This window comes from Aedes albopictus, unplaced genomic scaffold (assembly GCF_035046485.1).
Source record: "Aedes albopictus strain Foshan unplaced genomic scaffold, AalbF5 HiC_scaffold_302, whole genome shotgun sequence".
NCBI lineage: Eukaryota > Metazoa > Arthropoda > Insecta > Diptera > Culicidae > Aedes > Aedes albopictus.
In genome coordinates, this window is record NW_026917093.1 from 22,306 (window position 1) to 32,919 (window position 10,614).

At 39.0% G+C, this 10,614-nt stretch overlaps 1 long non-coding RNA gene across 1 annotated transcript in view; it reads right to left on the bottom strand.

Moving 5' to 3' along the window:
• Positions 1-10,608, bottom strand: part of LOC134284553 (uncharacterized) — a 30,644-nt gene extending 20,036 nt beyond the window's left edge. Inside the window, exon 1 of the long non-coding RNA XR_009995834.1 lies at positions 10,184-10,608. This is a non-coding gene — a long non-coding RNA (uncharacterized LOC134284553). The remainder of the gene's footprint in view (positions 1-10,183) is intronic.
• Between the last annotated feature and the right edge of the window lie 6 nt (positions 10,609-10,614).

The following is a 10,614-nucleotide window of genomic DNA, read 5'->3' on the forward strand; positions in this document are numbered from 1 at the left end:
GTTTGTCAACCTATTATGTGTGCATCATTGGTACAAATTTGGGCTCGATTGATTAATATTTCGCAAAGTTAGAACCGTTCGAGTAAAACACTTTTTTTCAGACAACTCATTTTTGAGGTTTCATATCTCGGAAACCAGTGAATCGAATTTAATGAAAATTTGAACGTACACTAACAATATGTAAATGCTTCACAAACTATTAAAACATAGGCACTTTTAAAACGTTGAAAAAAGTTATCATGGATTGACACTTTTTGGATTTTTCTCTAAAAAATGTATTTTTTTTTCACATCAATGTCAATAAATTTTAGTGTTGATCCCCAAAGATTTTCCACTTCTGTTCTCAAGTTACCTCTAATCAGATATATTAGAGACTATTTAGATTGAAGGAAGAACACATTTAGTAATTTTTGTGTGATTTTGTAAATTTGACTTATTTTCCTCTACATGGGTAAAAATTTCAATCCGGTATAACTTAATTCGCCGTGAGAAAATATTACATTTTATTACGTCGTATTAAGTATCAATATAATGTTGATAAACGTTAAAAAATTCATTCAAATCGGTTCACTGGTTTTCGAGATGTGGCAGTTCAAAAATTAGTTGTCTAAATAATAGTGTTTTACCCTAACGGTTCTAACTTCGCGAAAAAATAATCAATCGAGCCCAAATTTGTACCAATGATGCACATATAATAGGTTGACAAACGGTCAAAATTTGAGATTTTTTGATGCACTCTATGAAAAGTTACAGCATGTTGAATTTTTTTGTGAGAGAAAAAAAGTTGCCTATCCCAAACATTTTGGCCATCCCCTGTACATCATATTACATAAGTGACCCGATTTTGTCAGTAACAACGATTACTTAGAAACTCTCGAAACACTTTAAGAATACTATGTTGAGACGAAACAGGCAAAGTTGCAGTAGTAATATAGAGCCAGACAATTAAAAGACGTAAGAGATTATCGATGACATACCCAGATAATCAATAAGCATTTGAATAAGCCGTGTATCTGTTTTGTGTGAAGAATTAGCATTAAGTTAAAATTCACAAATAAAAAAAAAAAAGAAAAAAAAAAAAAAGTGTATCTGTTTTGCTAAATAAATTTTGTAATTGGTTCCCTTGATCGATTTAATTATCAGCACATGCCCATAGCAAGACGAAGCAACTACTCAAGCCTTAAATAGATCAAAAAATTTAATCCAACGCACATTATCTGATCATCTAAGCTTATACTGTAGCACGTCGTCAACCAGAGCATTGAGTGATCGAATCTCAATTTCTCCGAAATCAGCAAAAACACAGTAAAAGCCATGGTAACAGCATTTCAAAACGTGCCTCAGCCTTTAAAGTTGCATTGGAGAGTGAAAGAAAAAAATAGAAGAGAAAGGGAAGTCGGAAAATGTGCAGCGGCAAATATTTTTGTTTATATTCTCAATTTAGTTGAAAATCGTAGTTTTCGACTAGCGAAGTTTGATCTTTCTCCAAATCCGTGCGTCGGACCTAACTTCGGAAATAGTGCGATGTATAGTGAACATGGTCCGCTATACAGCGCATCACTTCCGAAGCTAGGTCCGACATACAGATTTGGAGAAAAATGCAACTTCGCTAGTCGAAAATTCCGTGTTTCAACTGCACGGAGAATATTTATGACAAACTGGGGTATATGAGGGATAAGCATTTCATCAGCTGTATATTGGACCAAAACATGCATTTAATTAGCACTTATAGCGCATATACAGCAGATCAACATTTAATAGGCTGCTGTAAAGGCGCATATAGTGCTCAATAAATGCCGTTTTAACTGCTTATTGCTAACCTGAGTAGTTATAGAACTATGGAAACATGTGAACAACAGCGACTAGGGTAAAAAATATAATTTGGACATGTATATAATTTAGACATGCACGGCGATGTATGCATCGTTCCGGAGAGCTAATAAAAGTAGATACTTCTCAATATCGATTATTGGATCAAATAGATCCTATTCTGATGACTTACGTTGAAAATACGCTTTACAATTAAGAATTTACTTCAAAATTATCGAAAATGTAAATTATTTCTCTAAAACCCCTCAAATGCACAGGTATGCAAGACGACATACACTTCACAGTCACATACAATATTCATTTTCCTTTTTCATTTTCATTTTCATTTTGCAGCATTTGGTGGGGCAATGAGAGCGCAAGTCAGTCCAAAGCCGATGATAAGGAGGGGTAATGGCTGAATAGTCTTTGCTGACCACATAAACGCCATGGGATAGGAAAAGGGTATTTTGGTGTGGGATTAGGGTGTTGGTGCAGACTTGACGATATCAATGCTATTCAGATGCAAAATAATTTTAAGGCTCAATAGTGAATCGCATACCTTCCAAAACCAAAAAACAATAATCCACAAAATACCAAGCAAGTCATAGAAAGAAAAAGCGCCCGATTGTTAATTTTGTCAATTATAACAAACGGAAACTTCTACCCTCTCCGACTCGCCAGTCACCCCGGAAAAAATGTCCCTTCAGTTCTGGAAAATATATTATCCCCAATTAAGCCTTTAATCGAATTGTCCGCGTGGTCTTGTAGTACCCCTGCTAGGTAAGAATCAGTCATTGCCATACATATTAAATGCTAGACATGACCCCATGGATAGCATTTGCATATGTAAAAGCTTTGCTGATGTGACTTTCCTATTAGGCAATTCTCTCATCTCATGTTTGTCTTCAAAACCTTATCAAGCTTAGAAAATTGAAGTTGATAAACAATACATTACAAGGTTCGAATTCCCATAGAATGAGATCATTCATTCGCACTACAACACCATAGGAGATAATACCACATTGGCTGATTACAGTACAAATGTGAAAAATCTCCCTTTTCCCCCTATCCGCAACCCGGGGACGCGCCCTGTTGGATTTCGAAAGCCTCGGAGAATATTACAAACCTTCAATGGCATTCCCATAAACTAACCCACATTGCCCATTCAGGGGTTTGACTGGGCCTATTACCCTCCCTCAGTTTGTAATATTCTCTCCAACTTGGAATTATATTTTCCCGGCACATTGACTTCGACAAATGTTCGATATACTATGCAGCGTCATGATCAGTATAACTATATCAGATGACTTGGGGATCTGATTCTTACAGAATTGTTTGCCATTGATTATACATTCAGCTATTCTAATCATTACTGCAAAGGCCATCGACCACATACCTGAAATCAAAGCTTCCTGGAAGATATAATCCAAGCATAGGGACTTCACAGTCACATACAATATTCACCTCAAAATGGTTAAATTAATAATTGTAAGAAATTTAAAAGCCTTTTTGCAATGAAAAATGTTCAATAAAGAAGCATCAGGCAGCCAATATCTTAACATTCATCTACAACGCTTAAAATAGGTGGTGTCCAAAATACATAACAAGCTTTCTACTGTAAATATATTTTGGTCATCTGACGAACTACATGCACTGAAATAAATTTTGTTGTGGAAACTACCGATTCCATAGTAAAATTACTAACCGTACCTATGATTCTCAACCGACAACAAAATCTGTTAAGGTAACTGAAATATGCTTGGAATTACAATGCATTGTAGTAAATTTAACTAAATGCATAGTTATCTCAACAACAAAACATTGTTAATTTTTCCAGGACACGCATTTTACAACACAGTATGGTTAAAAATACAATGCTCATTTGTTAAATTAGGATTATTTTTGGTTATGTTAACTGCACTGCTAGTTAAGTTGACAGTGTTTTAGTGGAATTAACTGGAAATTGTTGTTGGTTGAGAATCATAGGTACGGTTAGTAATTTTACTATGGAATCGGTAGTTTTCACAACAAAATTTATTTCAGTGTGGGGATGCTGTGCGATTGCATACATGGAGGCGTATTCTGTGGGTCTGGCGATATTTCCTCGATTTTAACAAAAACTGTAATAGTTATTAAAATAGATGCCTGTTAAGCGGAGAAATTTGATTATTTGTAAGAAAATATTTGTTAATTTATGCTACTTCCATGATTTAGCAGTATTCATGGCTAAACATTGAGATAATTGCCCTGTCCAAATTATATATACCTGAGGGTGTCCAAAACATATATTCGGTGTCCAAAATGCAATTCATACAGGCGATCGGAAATTGTGATTTTCTCAGCTTAAAATGCTTTCGTTAAGGTTTTTGTCACCAGGAACGCAACGTACAATCTTATTATAAGCGTATAAGCAACTTTGCAAAATAATCAATTGCTTTCTAAAGAAGCTAGGGGACGATTTTTTCAACGTTGTCCTCAGCCTGTCCAAAATACATGAATTACCCTACACACCTAGAAAAAATCATGTAATTTTGGGATTCCTGATTGCTGAACCTGCGAGCATTGTGACACAAATTCAGAGGTCAAAACATGTAAATTTTCGTTTTCGAGGACACCCCAAAATGCAACTTTTTAGTTTCTAGCGTCTAGTAATCGCTAGAACCGAATCAACAGATAAAACATATAAAAGTAAAATATGGGCATGGATTCGTGCCCAGATCCGCTGATTGTGAGGCATATCTCTTACCTCTCGGCTATTCCACTGAGTTAGATGGTGGCTTATAAATATTATACTGATTCTACGTTTCTGATGAAATGGATTTGTTGACATCCTACGAACACGTATTTACATGATGCGCGTAAAATTAAATCCAATTTGTGATTCAGTCTTGAAAATGTTTTCGTTCGTCGATGATTCCATCTCGTGCAAATTTCAGAATGCGTGCAAATTTCAGAATGCGTTCAAATTTCAGAATGCATGCAAATTCAGAAGTATCCCAAATACTTATAATAGGTTTGCTTCTGAACGTGTGTGACAACCACACACCCGTAGAGTTCAATAGATAATCCAATAATACGTTGTGTACACCACCAGTGACCGCCCATCAAATCTAGATTGAGTTTAAATAAGGGCGAAAGTAACATGAGAGAGTTCTCTTCATCGATTCTCTCTTCTTCAAATTAAAGTGACAAGATGCAAGTATTGTTGAACTTTTTGATCATAAATCGCTAGGTTGCGATACAATCTAGCGTCTAAGTGTAAAAAAGTTCGATTGAATTTGCATCTTGTCATTTTAATTTGCAGAAGAGAGAGTCGATGAAGAGAACTCTCTCATGTTACTTTCGCCCTTATTTAAACTCAATCTAGAAATGGCAAAAGTCAAGTGTAAAATTGCAATTCTTGAATGAATCACAAAAATAAACATTCGATATCAAAAGTAAACAACAAATGTTTGCCACTCGATTACCGCTGCGACTGGTACCACTCTCTCATGTCTTTCGGCAGGCAGCGGAGACTACAACGTCACACAAAGAAAGGAGGAAAAAGCGTTAGCCAAATAGCAAAGCACAACACACAAACCCAAAAACATAAATAAACTGCAATGTTTACCAGAGTCGAGAGCCGCATTTATCTCGATGAAGTGTCACGTGTGCCGTATGCTAAATACGCATTCGTGTTGAACCATGAATTAACTTTATGGCTGCCAATCTGATCAAAGTCACAAACTTGTCCCGTTGGTCTTGCGCCCATAAAACAGAAAAAAAGTCGTACGCTCGGCTTTCTCTTAAAGCTTCCTCGACCTGTCGTCTCTGGGATCCCTCCACAGCAACCCACCCTCTCAAATCTCTAGTCCAAGCCATTGCAGCTCAAAGGCAGATAGGTATAGTGACGGCGACGAAGACGACTTTGAAAACTACATGACGTAGCGGTAAGGCCGTGTGTAGCAAGAGTTGACCGATGGCGATGTATTTGTGCGTTTGGTTAACTGACCGTGTATTTGTGAACTCCAAGTGATGCACATGTACGCATCTACAATATTCGGTGGCAACCATCCAGAGGTGTGTAAGTATATTCATACAGGGTATCGGTACCAGTGAAAAGTGAGTCACACTCTTGAAAGAATATCACTCACCATGCAGGGGCATGTTGAGTTAACTCGAACCACACAACCATCACGCACAGGCACAGCTTGAGAATCGCGAAAATCCAAAGAATGGCAAACAGAATGAATGATCTTGACTACTGCTGGTTCAGCGGTATGCTACCGAGAGCGGCGCGGCGGGTGTCTGCACCCCGACAAAAGAAGATTGAGTGACACAGAAAAAGAAAAGCTTTTTTTCGATTACGTATCTGGCAGTGATGAGGATGAGAGTGCGATGAGGTGTATGTCGTAGGCAGCAGTCCTTGGCAGTTACCGAGAAGCAAACGAAGAACGGCGACAGCAAAATACACAATTTGTTCAAGAAATTATTATTTGTTTTGAAAGTGTGCTTACGTAAAAGCTGGTGTTCTATTTCAAAATAAACTTCATGTATTGATCGATGGCAGGTTGAAATCTTAGAATTTTGCGACTTGATGTTCGACTGGGCCAGTATTTGTACTGGCTACTATCAACAGACTAACAAACTTATGCCATAATGATTTTAAATAGATCTACATAAAAGCATTCCTTATAGGGTCTGGGACCATTTGGGCAGGAGCACCTATTTTGGGCACTTGCTGCTATATCTCAGTCAATTTCAAACCAACTTATATGAGATTTTGTACATGGCTAGATTCTGTGCGTATCTTATCGTATTCCAAAAATAAAATCAATTAACTGAAAATTTGCAGAGATACAGCAGCAAGTGCCCAAAATAGGTGCTCCTGCCCAAATGGTCCTACCTCTCTCGGCAAGTGAAAGTCGAAAGCATCTGCAACCCTGTTGAAAATTCTAAGAAGACCACTAAGGGACCCTTTAAACGGCATAGTTTGTGCGACGGATAGGAATTTGCAGAAACCAGTGGTTTCGTAGAACTCTACTTTGCACATGCAGCTGGATATTGTTCAGCAAAACCGGGCAATCGATCCTTGATGTTAACACATCCGAGATGAGCAGGGTATGTGCAACAGTCCGACGAACTGCTAAACTTTCTAATTGGATGAGCTGACAGCGGCTGTCGTAGACGAAGACGAAAATGGGTCTCTCCATGGAAGGCGTCGAATGGCAAAACGGATGAACCTTCGCTGTAGGTATGTACAGCTTCAATTCTATCCACTGCGCCACAGCAGTAACGCTTCTATCCCGGCGAACAATACTTTAAAGCTGAGCACACCAGAAAGCAATACAGCTGCTCGTTCCCGACACGGAACAGAAAGCCGAGGTTTCTGGACGAAGTACGGACAGCATACAATATGTGCTGCTGAGAAGACAGCTCACTATCCAAGTGCACGTCTAGATGGTTCCGGGTCATTTGGCCGAACGCCATTTGACCGAAAGGGTCATTTGGCCGAAAAATGAATGATGTACTTAACCCTTCAGCGCGCGCGCTGTTGTAAAAAGTACAACGCCACCAAAAAACCTCGCTCGTTGTATACAACGTGCGCGCGGTGAAGTTTCGGTTGCTTGATGGCGCGCGTCCTGGAAGGTTAAGTGACCATACCAATGTTCCCAGCCTCAGTTTAATTTGAAAGAACTGAAAGAACAGCCTGTTTGTCAAAGAAGAAAAAATCTTTGATAAAATATAGGCCGTTTCAACGCCAACTAATTCCTGAATAGCAAAACTAGAAAGAATAGCCTATAATTAAAAGAAGGAAATAATTCTGATGATCATATTGGCAGTTAGAATGTCAAAAACTTTTTCTGAATTCTTTTGATCGCGATTTGGCCAAACGACATTCGAGATCCTGGATACAATAAATTGATCCTTTCAATAGAAATGCCGAAAAGGACGTAATTGAACAGCAAAGAATCCTTTATCTTCGAGAACCCTTATCGGACTGGAAAATTTGCTAATTTGTTAGAATTTCATGATTTACGCAATTGAAAGTAGCCGAGGTCCAAATAAAGCTCATCAGTTTGTTTAGCTTTCAGAAGCCATCAGTTAAACGACTGTTAATTAGTTGTGGTAGATTGCTTTGGCATAGGTTCAAACCCTACAAGCTCAAACAGTTGTGCAACTGAGCTCAGGGCGAGGGTGGCGACACAAGTTTTCCCATGCCGAAAAGCCGAAAAACCCCGCAAATGCTTCCAAAAGACACCAGGGAATCGCGCCACTTGGGCGGTGGCTTCTATATTCGTCTGTTTTCCACTATAACTCAGTTAAATTTGAACCAATTGACACAACTTTTGGAATGTGGTGAGATAGGCATAGTATCTACCCGTGTACAACATTTCAAGTCAATTGGTTCAAAATTGACTGAGTTATAGTGGAAAACAGACGAATATAGAAGCCACCGCCCAAGTGGCGCGATACCCTACATCGTCTTTAACCAGAGGTTGTCTGAAGAAGAAGATACAGTCGACTCTCCACATGTCGATGTTCTACATCTCGATATCTCTCCCTATCTCGATGGTTTGGTCAGTCCCTTCAATCTGCATACATTTTACCTTTCTACAAGTCGATATCACTCTATCTCGATGCGATCTCGTTCGTTTTTGTTCTAGATTTTCTCTCCATATGTCGATATGCCCGTTTTAACAGGTTGCTAGATCTCGTTTCTTAGGTGCAAAACATTCTGAGAAAGCGAAGTGACATTTGTTTGTTGACGGTTTTTCCTAGTTACGGACGGTTTTTCAATCTAGTGTGCATTTCAAATTGGTTCTTGTATTCGATCTCTCCCTATCTCGATGGTCCCTTCAACATCGAGTTGTAGAGAGTCAACTGTATATGCAGGGTTTCCTTGTGCCTGGTAGAATTCCAGTATCGTGGATCACTAACGCATGAGCATGAGCATAGATGACCCTACAATTCGTAGTTGCTACTTCGTGGTTGATCAGAGCAATCGAAATTGCACAGGAAATCAACAAACGGAGCGTGGGAGTAACTTACCGCAGGGAAGGAATATTATTATGGCGCGAGTTGCTACTAAAGACCGAGATCCCCTCTACAACTCCACGACTGTCACGGAAATAAGTTTTTGTTAGTGAGTAGGGGTATCATGGATCTCTAAAGATGTTAAACAACGATAATAATAGTGGTGAATGCTAGCTGGAACCAGATGTTTGAGTAAAATCATATTAAAAATGTTTACAACCAAAGCCTTATTTTTGTTGATTGATTGATAGATTTATCTTTATTATTGAGACTTTCAGCTCTTGGGTGGTTCGTCTCTCTTTATTTTTGTAAAATCATTGGTAGGATAATACACTAACCTATCCATAGAATTTCATGCTTAGGAAATCCCTAATAGAAGAATATTTTTAGGTTTCTGTCTGAATGGATCATAAAGTTCTAGCACAGTCTAGTAGCTCTTGCTCTTGGTCGCGAGATTTTCATTTTCTATAAATCCAACAGGAACAGACATTCACAATTCCACTTTTGAATAGTTTTGTTAAGCAAATCACTCCTAACATAACATTTTACCAGTACGTTAGATGTAGTCATCAATTTTAAGATGCACTGCGCTTACATACACTTCACATCCATATCTAAGCAAATTTGATTATTTTTAAAAATTCTATATTTCTGTTGAATAGCTAAAATAATCTCAGCAAGCAGAACACTCGTAATCATTCACTGCATTTGGCAATCTCAGCTGCTCCACGTTAATCGTTTCATTAATAAACATGGCAATTCCTCTAAATCATTCGCACTTTACTCACAAAACGCTTGTACTTAGCGGGCACGTGCTTTTTGTTTACAAGCATCCCGACACTGGCAATCCACATATTCGAATCGTATATACAAAACGTAGATTACCAACTCCGAATTGGCAAACATTCGTGACCATGGTCGCCACTAGCCCAAGCCAAAAAGCATGCACAACGCCAACGCCAACCGACAAGAACACAGGCTATTTTCAGTTTTAGGATTATTCACGGCAATTCAGTTCTGTTGTCGTAGTCATCGTCAGTCGACTTTGTTCGCCGTAATTTTCCCGTCGTACGACCATTGCATGGTACGACGACCACGACTCCGCTCCGGCACAGAATGGCAAGCACAGATTCACACAAAACTGCTGGCGGAGCTATTTTCTCCCTCGGAAATTATCCACACGGTGTTGAACCACACCGTTGTGTTGGTACCGTACAACATGCAACGACTACTCCCCAACTACGAAAACTTTTGCAAAATTTTCGCGTCTATCGCGAATTTTCTTGTCACTAGAAACACTATTAAATGCACTTTTTGCTCCATTTTTCCACGGGAATTACCTAGGCAATGCACTTACTTTTCCAATGCTGCATTTGTTCGCTTAAAATATCATCAAAAATGTCGATAAAACACGTAAAACTTGCAGACGTTGTTTTGGAGTCGAACGTTTTGCTCCGCGAGTACGACTACAACTGTATCTCGAAGGTCCACTTTTTCACTCGACTTACATCCCCCGAGAGATACGCGTACGAACGAACGGTGTCCTGCTACGCGATGTGCCACTACACTACACAGAATCAACAACACACTACTGGGATGATGTGGTGAGCGGATTGAACAAAACAGCACGCAAGCAAGCTAGCACCAACACAGTGGCACCCGCGCATACAGCATATACAGCTTCTTTTCATTGCACTGCACGCGATTCCAGGGAGAAGAACGAGTTTCTTCCACACAGGCTCAAAACGGTAGGTGTAAAACGATTTGCCAGTGTAGCCAGTCAATTTT